At 35.3% G+C, this 13654-nt stretch overlaps 1 protein-coding gene across 1 annotated transcript in view; it reads left to right on the forward strand.

Annotated features, from left to right (window-relative positions):
- Positions 1-13654, forward strand: part of SEMA3C (semaphorin 3C) — a 176986-nt gene that overhangs the window by 11854 nt on the left and 151478 nt on the right. The window lies entirely within an intron of this gene.

Raw genomic sequence — 13654 nt, forward strand, 5'->3', positions numbered from 1 at the left:
GTTTTGTTTTATACATTCTGTGTATAAGTGAAGTAATACAGAATTTGTCTTTTTCTGTCTGACTTATTTCACTTAGCATAATGCCCTCTAAGTCTATTTATGTTGTTGCAAATGGTAAGATTTCATTCCTTTTTATGGCTAAGTAATATTCCAGTGTGTGTGTGTGTGTGTGTGTGTGTGTGTGTGTGTGTGTGTGTGTCTATACCACATCTTCTTTATCCATTCATTTATTGATGGGGCACTTAGGTAGTTTCCATATTTTGGCTATTGTGCATAATGTTGCAATAAACATAGGGGTACCTGTATCTTTTCGAATTAGTGTTTTTGTTTTCTTTGGGTAAATACCCAGAAATGGAATTACTGGGTCATATGGTATTTTTATTTTTAATTTTTTGAGGAACCCTTCTACTGTTTTCCCTAACGGCTGCACCAATTTACATTCCTTTCAGCACTGCACAACACTTCTATCTTGTCTTTTTAATGCTAGCCATTCTGGTTGTTATGAGGTAATAGCTCATTGTAACTTTGGTTGGTATTTCCCTGATGATTAGTAATGTCAAGCATATTTTCATGTGTTTGTTGGCCATCTGTATGTCTTTGGAGAAATGTCTATCTAGATCCTCTCTGCTCACTTTTTATTGGATTTTTTATTTGGTGTTGAGTTGTGTAAGTTCTTTATATATTTTGGATATTAATCTCTAATTGGACATGTCATTTGCAAATATATTCTCCCGTCTGGTAGACTGCTTTTTCATTTTGTTGAAAGTTTCCTTTGTTGTGCAAAATCTTTTGAGTTTGATTTGATCCTATTTATTTTTGCTTTTGTTTCCCTTGGTTGTGGAGAAAGATCCAGAAAAATATTGCTAAGACTGATTACTGCCCATATTTTCTTCTAGGAGTTTTATGGTTTCAGGTCTCACATTTAGGTCCCTAATCCATTTTGAATTTATTTTTGTTTATGGTATAAGATAGTAGTCCAGTGTCATTCTTTTGCATGTGTCATCTAGTTTTCCTAACACCATATATTGAAGAGATTGTCTTTTCCCCATTGTATTCTTGTTTTCTTTCTGACCATATAAGTATGGGTTTATTTCTGCATTGTCTATCTTGTCCCATTGATCTTTGTATCTGTTGTTTGCCAGTACCATACTATTTTGATTAGTATGGCTTTGTAGTATATCTTGAAATCTGGGATTGTGATAATTCCAGTTTCCTTCTTCTTTTTCAGAATTGCTCTGGTTATCTGGGGTCTTTTGTGGTTTCATACAAATTTTAGGATTTGTTGCTGTAGTTCTGTGAAAAATACTACTGGTATCTTGATAAAGAAAAAATACTGTTAGTATTTTGATAGGGATTACATTGAATCTATAGATTGCTTATCTTAGATAGCCTGGTTTATACTCATTCACATGTTGATTAAATATTTTGATGTTACTCACATATGTAGATTGAAAGTGTATGTCACATACCTTTCTTTGTAATTTGATTTAGAAGAATACTTAGAAATAAAGATATGCATTTTTCCATTCTTCATGGATATTATCTTATGTTTTTACAAAATAATTTTGGTTATGTATTTGCATTTATATAATAATCACTAACATTAATATCGCCTTTGTGCCAGGCATTATTTTTAATTTTCTTAACAACACTGTGAGTTAGGTGCTATTTTTATCCTCATAAAATGGAGATTCCGCAAGAGTAACTTGCCTGAGGTCACAGGGATGGAAAAGGACACAATTAAAACACAAGCAGTCAGACGCCAGAGCCAGAGCCATTTTGGTAGATGTTGCTAGAATTAGTTTTAAGATTCACAAAATCACAATTAAAAGAACATTTTTCTCAGGCATTCTGTAAACTCACTTTGTCATGTTAAAGGTGTCACAGTAGACTTCTGCTTTTCTTTTAGAACATCCATCCTTCCTGAAAATAAAGGAGATAAAATTCATTCTCTACACTGTCCCTAACCGCCCCTTTAATTTCAGATTCACCCAGGTGAGGATAAGGGAATTACAACTGTGGAACATGCTTATTTCGTTGCTGTGGGTAAGGTCTTCTTTTGTGGCTGTGGAAACAAGTTTGAGCTCAGACAAAGGATAACTGTAGAAAAATTTATTATTCATTCCCTTCACCTCACTGTGCAAATTAATCAGAGTAGTCTCCATAAGTTCAACATAGCCTACACTTTCTCTTAAAGAAAAGAAAATGATTGGTTCTTTGTTACAGATACCACTGTAGCATCAACTAACTATAACACCAAGATATGTTCAATTTTTCCATTTCCTAAATATCTTTTATATAACAAGGTATGAAAAACTATCATTTTGGTTTTAGTTCCATTACTGTCAAAAGTAAAACTATTGAGAAAGAGCTCATATGTAAGCTTTGGGCAAATTCCAGCACTTCTTTGCCTTCTGCATTTTCATTTCTATGTTCCTGAGGACCACTGTTGTTAATGAAAACAAATTTAAAGCAAGGAACAGAAAAGTTTGACGTTTTCTAATGCAGAGTGTGAGTTGGCAAGAAGGGCACATAAAAGGGAGAGCTCAATGCTGAGCCATGTGCTATTTTAGGGTAGCGCCAGCCCTGGAACAATGTGCTGAGCTGTAAAAGATGGCAAGTTCATTCTACATTTTCAAGGTGCATGCTTTTCAAAAACAATCTTTTCAGCCTTCCCTCCTTATTCAGTGGGAATTAACTGCCTTTGAGAACTCAACAGTGGTAGGTTACTGTTGCAGACTGCTTTTAACTTTTTGGAGATTTTCCACTTGTTATGTCTTTTATTCCAGAATGCCTATGAAGTAGTTAGGCAGGAAGGCCCAGACAGGCTAACTGTTTTGGCTAACAGACACAGCCTGATGGTGCAGAGATAATACTAGAGAAAATGGTATATGGAGAGAAAAATTAACTATAGCTGTCCTTTTAGCAATAATTTATGGATTATTATATCAAACTTTAACACTATATTAGAAATGTTTCTCAATTATCTTTGGAAAGGTTGAGGCAATAAATATCAAAAATTCGTATTTTATTTGTCTCTTATTATATAAATGAATGAACAGGATGTGTCTTGCCTTTCCCAAGTTGCAACGCCCATAATCAAGAGTTTTGTTGTGCTATATACATGAGGATACCATTTTCCTCTTTGTCAATCCTTAGAATATTCTATTCTGCTTATTTATATATTGCCTTAGGAGGAAAACAGTCTTTAAAATAATTTTTTTAATGTTTATTTACTTTTGAAGGAAATAGAGACAGAGCATGAGCGAGGGAGGGACAGAGAGAAAGGGAGACACAGCTTGAAGCAGGCTCCAGGCTTTGAGCTGTCAGCACAGAGCCCAGTGTGGGGCTCGAACTCACCAACCAGGAGATCATGACCTGAACTGAAGTCGGACACCCAACCGACTGAGCCACCCAGGCGCCCCAATCATTAAAATAACCTTATGTACTCTTTTGAAGTGATGTCAGTGAACATGCCTAATATTCTTGCCTTTCTCAATATTAATACCTGCTAGCATTTAAGATACTTTATTAAAAAGTATGAAATATTCCACCTAATTAATTCTTAAATTACTTCCTCACTGAAACTATTTTCTTATAAATAATGAGCAGATACCAGACTTTGAATATAAGATTGCTCATATTTTTTAAATTTCTTTTAATGTTTATTTTTGAGAGAGAGAGAGAGAGCGAGTGAGCATGAGTGGGGGGCGGGTGGGCAGAGAGAGAGGGAGGCACAGAATCTGAAGCAGGCTCCAGGCTCTGAGCTGTTTGCACAGAGCCCGATGTGGGGCTTGAACCCACAAACTGTGAGATCATGACCTGAGCTGAAGTCAGACACTGACTAAGCCACTCAGGCACCCCTAACTAAGATTGCTCACCTTTAATCTTATATGTAATGTAATGGCTAATATCAAGTCTCTAGTCTCAGTGGAATTGATAGACCAAAGGAGTCAAAGCAATATAATTTTACAAACAATAATTGCTACTCTTCTAAGAAGAGGGTCAGACAGCTGATATCATAAAATGAAAACCTTGATTCTCTGCAGGAGTGATAGCACCAGAGAAACAGTTGCTAAATTCTTTCAAGAAAAACATCTTATTTCCTTGGTATGGAGTTACACTTTCTAAAAATAGAATCAGTTATGGAGAGGGGATGTATATCTGAGTAAAAAATAAATGTCCTCTCTATACACACACCCACACACATACCTACAAACACATACCCCGTGAGTAAATATTTGTTGTGTTTCACACAACAAATTAGGTCTTTCCTAAGTGTATACTGTCCTGTAAATGCACAGAACAAAAATTGAGAAGTCAGGAAAAAAAAAAAAGCTATTATATTCCTGGTATCGTTTTTAATATATTATTTATATGTTTTCTTACTTTAAAGGTTCAAATACCACAACTTTATATTTACATAATAATTGGGCGATTAGCTCGGCAAACACTTTAGTACTTATCATATTACTGCAACACAGGTGTGCAGTAACAGCTTGGTGCAAGTGAGCTGAGGGGCAGAGCAAGAAACTCTAGTGACTTCTGTATTTGAGCCTTGCCTCCTTCCCATCACTGATGGCGAGGAATGGCGAGAACTAAAGGACTTGCTGAATAACAACCTGCCAGAAGGAGGTAATCCATCTTTACTACAGCTAATAGGAACATAAAGGGAATGAATGGGGCAAATCATATGTAAAGACACCATCAATGCATGAATTTGTTCACTAGGCTTGCTGCTTTGACAGCTAGTGAAGTCTTACAACCCAGGTTGCTAGTGTTACTTACTGTAGTTAGCATCAATTGCCAAGGAGTTAGCAGATTTCCAATTATAGCATGTGAAACATAATCTTTCATTCCGTGTTTCATTTTCTAAAGTCTTCATTTCACAAAATTAGATTAGAAACGACCTCTTTTCTTTTGCAAATAGACATAATTTTGTACAAACTGTGTGAAGTGCACCAGGCTGGCTCTTCATTCATTACTGAAACTTGATAATGGACACGAGTCTGAAGATTTTAAGACCACACTAACAAAATTAGAAACTGAGAGTAAAGGGAGTCAAATACCCTAGTATTCCTGACCTTGCTTATTTGGGTCGGGTAGAAGTGGTGTAGGTGGCCACAGTTTCTCTCAAGTGTTGGAGACCATTACATGTAAAAGCGCAATTCCAACAGAATTGTAATTCTTAGTACAGGGACCTCTTCATTCTTGTTTAATGAATAAATGAATAGCAGCAAAGTGATAACAAAATTGGCTTCTATAAAATAAAAGTTGTGTTGAATTTCATTATGAAATTAGAGTTCTGTCTCTATGTATACAAACCATTCAATAGACTAGATTGAAAAACTTTCAATAAAGAAACTTAAGATGATGACCAGGCATGTAGAAGTTTTGATAATACGATGCAGTGAATATGTTGGAGCTCTTTTTATAATTTTCCAACCTCTTAAATACACACTAGTTGTTATAATTCAAACAAAACCAAAACCTCATGACTTAAATTTATCCCTTGATTTGAAAAGACTTATTGGATAATTTATCTTGTGTCAGTTGCCAGTAAGAGCCTTAAACATTCTCTAAACCTAATCAACCTGGCTCTGTATTTACACATGCATGTTATTAAGCAATAATGATGCAAACAGTGTGAAGTAATTAGAATCTCATTGGTATTATATACAAATCTGGATTTAAATAGAAGCAGTCTTTCTTGGCATCAAAAACTTCCAACTTTTGCTGCTCCATCCACCTATCGTTACTACATAAATTCAGACCCATGAGCGTTTCTTCTTTTCTTTTCTTTTCTTTTCTTTTCTTTTCTTTTCTTTTCTTTTCTTTTCTTTTCTTTTCTTTTCTTTTCTTTTCTTTTTTTTCTTTTCTTTTCTTTTCTTTTCTTTTCTTTTCTTTTTTCTTCTCTTCTCTTCTCTTTTCTCTTTTCTTTTCTTTTCTTTTCTTTTCTTTTCTTTTCTTTTCTTTTCTTTTCTTTTCTTTTGTTTTCTCTCTCCTCTACTCTCCTCTCCTCTCCTCCCTCTCCTCTCCTCTCCTCTCCTCTCCTCTCCTCTCCTCTCCTCTCCTCTCCTCTCCTTTCCTTTCCTTTCCCCTGAACAGTAATACTCAGAACATTCCAAGAGAACAGAACTTTAAGCTGGAATAAAACAATGAGTGTATTATCATCACCAAAATGAACACTTTGAATTTTATTAGAAGAAACCAATTAAGATGTTATTTTCAAGCAAAGGGCTTGGCATGGCTTCAGGAAGTTACTTTCCTGAGTCGGGCAGGGGGTTAGCTGGCACAGAGAGAAGATCTTTAGCTTAACGTCTTGACAGCTTTAATGCTCATGCAACTGGGAATTTTTTCTTTAAGCTGATTCTCTTAAAAGCATGTTTCCTGCCACTGTTCAACATAATTGTATCAATTCCATTTTTCATTAGTACTCAAAACCTGCTGATATGACTGGAGTTTTAAAACCATTGTGTGAAAATCTAATTATGCACAATTTTTTTCCAGAGGATCTTATAATGTGTGTGTGATATGCAGGTTTTTTTTCATATCTTAAGTAGGATAAACAAGGAGATCTTTATGCCAGTATTATATTCTTTGGTTTTTCATTTAATTGTATCAACTGTAGTGCTATAAGCTATTTCCTATTACAGGAGGAGAACATTCAATAGGCTATATTTTGTTGAAGAAAAAAGGAGTACATATTGCTTTGCTACAGAAAAATAAAACATTCTGATTTTAGGTGAAAGGAAAGGATTGCTTCTCACTTCATTGTGCGTATATTAGCTATGTCTCTTTTGTAGTTGGTTTATTTTCAGCAGTTTTTCTTTATAGAATCTTGAATGATCCTCTGCACTATTTACTTCTCCTCCTATCTAATTTTCTGATATGTATTTGACACTTTTCTATACATATAGCTATGTGTAGACGTATCAGATGTTACATTAGAAATTTAAAGCATAAAATAGACTCATCCAGCAGTTTATAATCTTGTGTTTATTTTCCTCATGTCCCCTCTTTGGTTTTTCTTCTTTTTTAATTGAAGTGAGAAAAAGATTATCAAGCTTAGCCTGAAATTATTCACGAAATGGTGAAAGCCTCAGAGCTCAGGTGCTGATGGAATGTGTAACAGGAACTGATTTAAAGGTGGCCTAGAGTTAAGATGTGTCATTTATGTATGCTTTGGAAGTGAAATTCGGTGTCCTGAGCACTTAGGTGAAATTATCTTTACAACAAATAACCATATTTGCTTTCCAAATTTTCTAATAAATATTTGATAATAAAACAGAATTTTAAAACCTTTTCTAAAACTGCTTCTGGGTAGATTATAGATTATATATTAGATTTTTATAACTAAAGATAAGTTTGCTGAGGTCCATTAATAGCATAGATATTTTTAAATGTTTATTTATTTATTTTTGAGAAGGGGTGGGGCAGGTGCAAAGAGAGAGGGAGACAGAATCCCAAACCAACTCCATGCTGTCAGCCCAGACCCCATGAGGGGCTCGAACTCAGGAAACATGAGATAATAACCTGAGCTGAAATCTAGAGTTGGACACTTACCCTAGTGAGCCACCCAGCCCCCCCTCATAGATATTTTTCAAGGTATACAAGTATCTGTATTACGTGCCAACACTACAAATTATGTTCACCTTGAAGAGAAAGCTGGGAAATATGGTTAGGGTTGATTATTGGCAAATTATGGGTCAGTATGAAAAAAAGGTTTTAGACTTTTATAAACAATGTTGTGTCTATCTGTCTCTTATTCCTTTGCCTCCCACTCATCCTCCCTACTTTAGATAGATTCCGTTAATACATTATTTAAATTAAAAAAAAAAAGACCCAAAGAATTCTATTGAATTCCCGGAATATTTTAGGGTGCCCATCCTGTGCAATGTTGTGTGTTACATCTTTCAATACAAATAGAAGTGTAGCATGAATCCTCTCCTCAGTGACCACCTGTTCTTGTCAGCAACATAAGCCAACTTCATAAAGAACTGGTATACCAGGCACACCAGGCCATAAAAGAGGCACAGACAACAAGAAGAGGTCAGTTTTGAAATAAAAACATTATCTTAAAATTGGTTTAGAATATTGGCTTTAAACCCATTGTTGGCATTAATTATTCTGCTAGAAGGGATTACAGTTTTTATCATGGTTATAAACTAGATTGAGAGCAGAGTTCAGTTGGAATGCCAAGGAAGAGATATTTGCATTTAACCAAAGGTCTCCAAGCCTCTGAGGGAAGGCACTTCTGCAGGATTTGTTTTGTTATTTACCTCCAAATTCCCAGTAGTGCCTGCAACTGCAGAATCAGTATCACTGCCTGACTGATCAGTTGACAAACAGCTTGACTCCAGTTTGCCAAATTGTCTTTAAATGCCCAGCATTAAAAATCCAAAACTGTTTATAGTGGTTGGTGGTAGAGATGGGGGACTGCTTTTATCCTTTCCATTTCTTGATTTCCAAATCTCTCTTGTTAGCTCTGGTGCTCACATGATCTCTCTTTCTCTCCTTCCCCGCCCCCCCCCCCCCGCCCCCATCTTGGCCATATTTGAGGGATAGAGCAAAGGCATGAAGGAGCCTGTCTTAAATACCAGAAGTTCAAAATAATCAGGTCTTCAGAAACGTCTTCCATGCCCCCAAATAAATTCTATACTAGAGTTCATGCTTTCTCTGGGCTTTCATTCCCATCAGCAGTTTGTCCCTACATCATAAGGGTATAAGACAGAAGAAATTAAACCAGAAATAAAATAAATCAGTAATTCTGAGTTTTGGGAATGAGTGAATGGGTTCAACCTAAGACCTTTAAGAACAGTGATTCTCAACATTGGCTACACGTAAGAGTCATCTGGGAGCTTTAAAAATCCTGATGCCAAGACCACACCCAGAGTTTTTAAGTCAGTATGTCTAGGCATGGGGTGTAGAATCTAGTGTTTTGAAACTACTCCAGGCAATTCCAGTCTGCAGTTACGTTAGGAATTGCTGTCCCCAAATCCCTGAAGTTCACTTTCTACTAAAGAACATGAGATCTACAAGGATTTTTTAACAATGAAAGAGAACTGTATTCAATCTGTTGCTCTAATGGTTTCCAGCATAGTGATAAACTGTAAATTTTCGCTCCTTTAGTCAATAATTAAGATTTGCAATGCCAGAGAAATAATCAATATAGTCATGCAGCATAATGGGTTGACAACCCATTGAAAGTAAACAGATACCCTTCCTTTCTGTGTGAAATGTGAAGATCCATTGCAAAGCCATGACCTAGAAAATTATGTTTTATTTTCTATTTACTTTATATTTTGAAATGTAGTGACATCTCAGTGAGGTTCCTGACAACCTAAGCTAGGTCTTCATTTATGTTACATTACCAGACATAGAGTCTCTTGCTAAGAAGATTAAATAAGTTTCATGCAATGGATACTCTCTCGTGCATAATTTCATTTATATGTATTTTGTGCCTAATTGTTGGATAACAGACTCTCTAGAAAGTTACAAGATTATAGGTAGTAGTGGTGGGAAGTACAGGAAGTGTGGGAAGTATAGGTGGGAAGAATGGGAGTAGGTATAAGATAGGGAAGATTTCTTCTCAGAAAAAAATATGTCACATATGGAAATGAGAAGTTCTGTTCTTTTTTCCTATATCATGCTTTTCTAGCCTCTTTTATGAGCATGATAAACGCCTTAAATTAATAAACGCCTAAAAATCAAAGAACAAATGAATTATATCTGAATCAGCAATTTAGAGTATTAGGAGCAGAAGTAGGTCAGAAAGCACAAAAGTAGTGAATCAAACTCTGTCTAGCTCTAAGTTCCAGGATCATGAAGTGCCAATAATTCAGAGATACCTTTCTTAAAACACTTTTAACCTTCTTAGAAAATTACCTTGATTTAGGTCTCTGGGCTTTGTACTGTGATCCTACTATTGTTACGTAGGCAGGAAAGACATGGCTTTTGTTAGCTTACGAAATATGTCTGCATACTTGCAAATCAAAAGATGTCTGGAGTAAAATACCATGTGTAAGAGTTATGAGATAGAAATAAACAAAGCAATATTATGAGCAGGTCTATAAACAAAACACACATCAATTACTTTGGGCCTTTGAAGAGTCAGTGTTGACCAAAAATGATATGTCATATTTACTTGTTTACATTAAAACAGCATGAATTAAAAACTTGGCCATTGTCAAGAGCTTTATGGTGTATGTTTCAGTGCACCAATATGACGTCTTTCATTGGAGAAAAAAGAGGGGAAAAAACTTTGTTTTTGTGGAAGTTATGTTTAACACCTTGAAATGTACAATATATATAAAATGAGCAAACACCAGAAAACACGTTTTACTCATTGGATGCAGTTTAGGAAGAATAAAATTAGTCAGCTACTTATTAAATGAAACAGCAAATGGTATTCTAGAACATTGTGTGTTTTTAGGATTCCAGTCACGTCAAACTCAGGTATCATTTTTTCTAAGCTTCCACCTAAAACTTTATTGATTGATCTTTAATGGAAAGATACATATTTACCTTTAAAAGAAATGATTAGATTTAGTGTGCTTCTATTATTTAGGACCTGTTAGCAGGTCCTGCAAAGTATATAAACAAAACAAAGCAAACTGACAACTAAGAAATAAATGAATAAAATAGTTCTGGGAATAAAATACCAATCTCTGGCCTAGTAGACTTTAAGAATACAACTCTATGTGTGTTAAAATGCAGATTTCACAACTGTACTTCCTTCAGTGGTACAAAAATAATTGCTATGCTAAATGGAAATCGCTTTTGTAAAATACTAAAATAGCCACATTCGTAAATTTTACGGTCATGAGTCAAAGGTAGTTTTGGTTCCCCCCCCCCCCCCCCACGGAGTATTTCACTTATTTGTTTTAGAGTATCACTGATAAAAGTCATATCATCATTTAATTCTAACATGACAAATGGAAAAATTGCCTGACTTTTCTGATATTATTCAGGTGGAATTTATACACCAAAATAAAGTGCGGTAATTCCTTGTACCACCCACTTTAGCAGGCAAAACTGTGACTCAGTTTCCCCACCCAATTATACCAGGGTGTTCAGTACAATGTGCGAAATGAGGTGTTGTAGTGCAATATTCCCCAATTTATTTTTAAGCCATTTAGTCCAACATCTCTTTCAGGGAACACATACTAAAATACAAATTATACATTTCATTCTTGTTTCTGTGTTATCTCAGTAGTAAAGAGGAAAAAAGTGAGGGAGTATTTATATGATTGTGCTATGAACTAGTCATAAAGGAACTATGTTTTATAAATTCACATATTAGGTAAAAGGTTTTATTTACTTAAATTTAATGGATAATTTACAGGATAGTAGTGAATAGGCCCTCCTACCTATTATCTTTGCCTGGTTTAAACCATGGAACAACTGTTTCTGTTTTGCACAAGCTGTGGCTAAGGCAAATAGGTCAGGCTTAGGAGCTGATTGCCTGGGTTTGAAATATTTCTCCAACATTTAGGAGCCATGTAATTCATGGCAATTTCCTCAACTTCCATTGGCTTTTTTTTTTTTACTAGGCTATCAACTAAAGATGAATTAGTTGCTACCTCATATTTTCCTTATGAATTTTAAATGTGGTAATGTATGTAAAACATTTAGCAAATATGACACAGAGTAAAAATCTACTACATGTTAGGCATTATTTTTATAATTTTGTATGAAGCTAAGGGAATTAAAAGATGACTAAGATATACTCCATGCCTCTTAAGAATATATTGTCTACAGGAGCCTGGGTGGCTCAGTTGGTTTGGCAGCTGACTCTTGGTAGGCTCAGGTCATGACTTCATGGGTTCAGAATCTCCCTTGTCCTTGGGCTCCTTGCTGTCAGGGTGGAACCTGCTTGGGATTCTTTTGCCTTCTCTCTCTACCCCTCCCCTGCTCGCACTCGAACTTATACGTGCACTGTCTCTCTCAAAATAGATAAATAAACTTTTTTTTAAAAGTCAGATTTCAGTTGATGCTGTATCTTTCTCATTGGTCTTAAAAAGTCAGAGGATTAGGAAGGATAGAGGGGGGCTGAGTAGGGCTATCCCCTTCTAGCCTGGTTTTCCTTACTCATTTATGCTCATCTGTCTAAACCTCACTAATATGGAGTTTTCTACTCTTGACACAATAACGGATTAAAAAATCATTTCTAGCTAAAGCAAAAGCTCTTTTAAGAATGCTTGATGGCACTGGGCATAAAAGAAAAATAGAACTCTTCTTTCAAGAATATATAATTAGAAAAGGAAGTAAGCATAATAAAACAAGGTTTGTATCATAGCTTTCTAAAATATATACATATATCATGTTCATGATATTGAACATGAATTGACCCAAATTGAACAAAATAATACATTTACTTTTGTCTTTGTTTCTGAAAATATTAGTTACAAAAAAGTATGTTGTGAAAGGGCATTTAAGAAATGTTTATCTAGTGAAGGGAATTAACAACAGCATAGCTGATTTTTTTCATAAATATGTAGGTATATGCATATGTTAAGGTTTGGACAAAGGCACAAATTGTCTATAAAATCATATAGGCTATGTTGACAGATTCTGGAATAGAATATATCAAGGCACTATAATTAGTAGAAGTTAGAGAACTTATGGGTAGGCTGGAGTTAATGTTGTGATAATATAGGCCATTATTTCATATCTAAAAAAGTTCATAAAATTTTTTATTCAATCATTTAAAACATAGCACCAGATATCCTAGCTTCATACATATTTATTTAAATAAAGATAGCCTTGGGGCGCCTGGGTGGCACAGTCGGTTTAGCGTCCGACTTCAGCCAGGTCACGATCTCGCGGTCCGTTGAGTTCGAGCCCCGCGTCAGGCTCTGGGCTGATGGCTCAGAGCCTGGAGCCTGTTTCCGATTCTGTGTCTCCCTCTCTCTCTGCCCCTCCCCCATTCATGCTCTGTCTCTCTCTGTCCCAAAAATAAATAAATGTTGAAAAAAAAATTTTTTTAAATAAATAAAGATAGCCTTAAAAAAATTTTTTTAATGTTTATTTATTTTTGAGAGAGACAGAGACAGAGCATGAGCAGGGAAGAGACAAAGAGAGAGGGAGACACAGAATCTGAAGCAGGCTCCAGGCTCTCAGCTGGCAGCACAGGGGCGTGGGGCTCAAACTCACAAATTGTGAGATCGTGATCTGAGCCGAAGTCAACAGTTAACTAACTGAGCCACCCAGGTGCCCCTAACGAAAGAGATATCTTATGTAAGTGTTCTGATATGCAACACAGTGTTATTATGGAAGTCTGATCCCCTGGTACTGTGAGCAGCAGGACTGATATGATTTGGTTCTGCCCATATTTTGCTAAACATTGGCAGACAAAAATCATTACCTGGAGCATATATATACTGATAATATAATTCATTTTTATTATTATTATGATACATATCTCTATCTTTGTTTCTATTATTCTTATGCATGGAACTCAATGTTACTCATCTTTAATAAGAATTATTTCAGATTTAGTCTTTGGGTTTACATATTTTTCATTTTTTAAATCTGCAAAATTTTTTAAGAAAAACAAATATGGAAATGGTCTACATAAACTACATGTAAATTCTCTCGTTATTTTTTATGATAGTTCATAAAGAATTTAGAATTTTTCATTATGTATTAA

This window comes from Puma concolor, chromosome A2, assembly GCF_028749965.1.
Source record: "Puma concolor isolate L17-30 chromosome A2, mPumCon1.1.hap2, whole genome shotgun sequence".
NCBI classification, from domain to species: domain Eukaryota; kingdom Metazoa; phylum Chordata; class Mammalia; order Carnivora; family Felidae; genus Puma; species Puma concolor.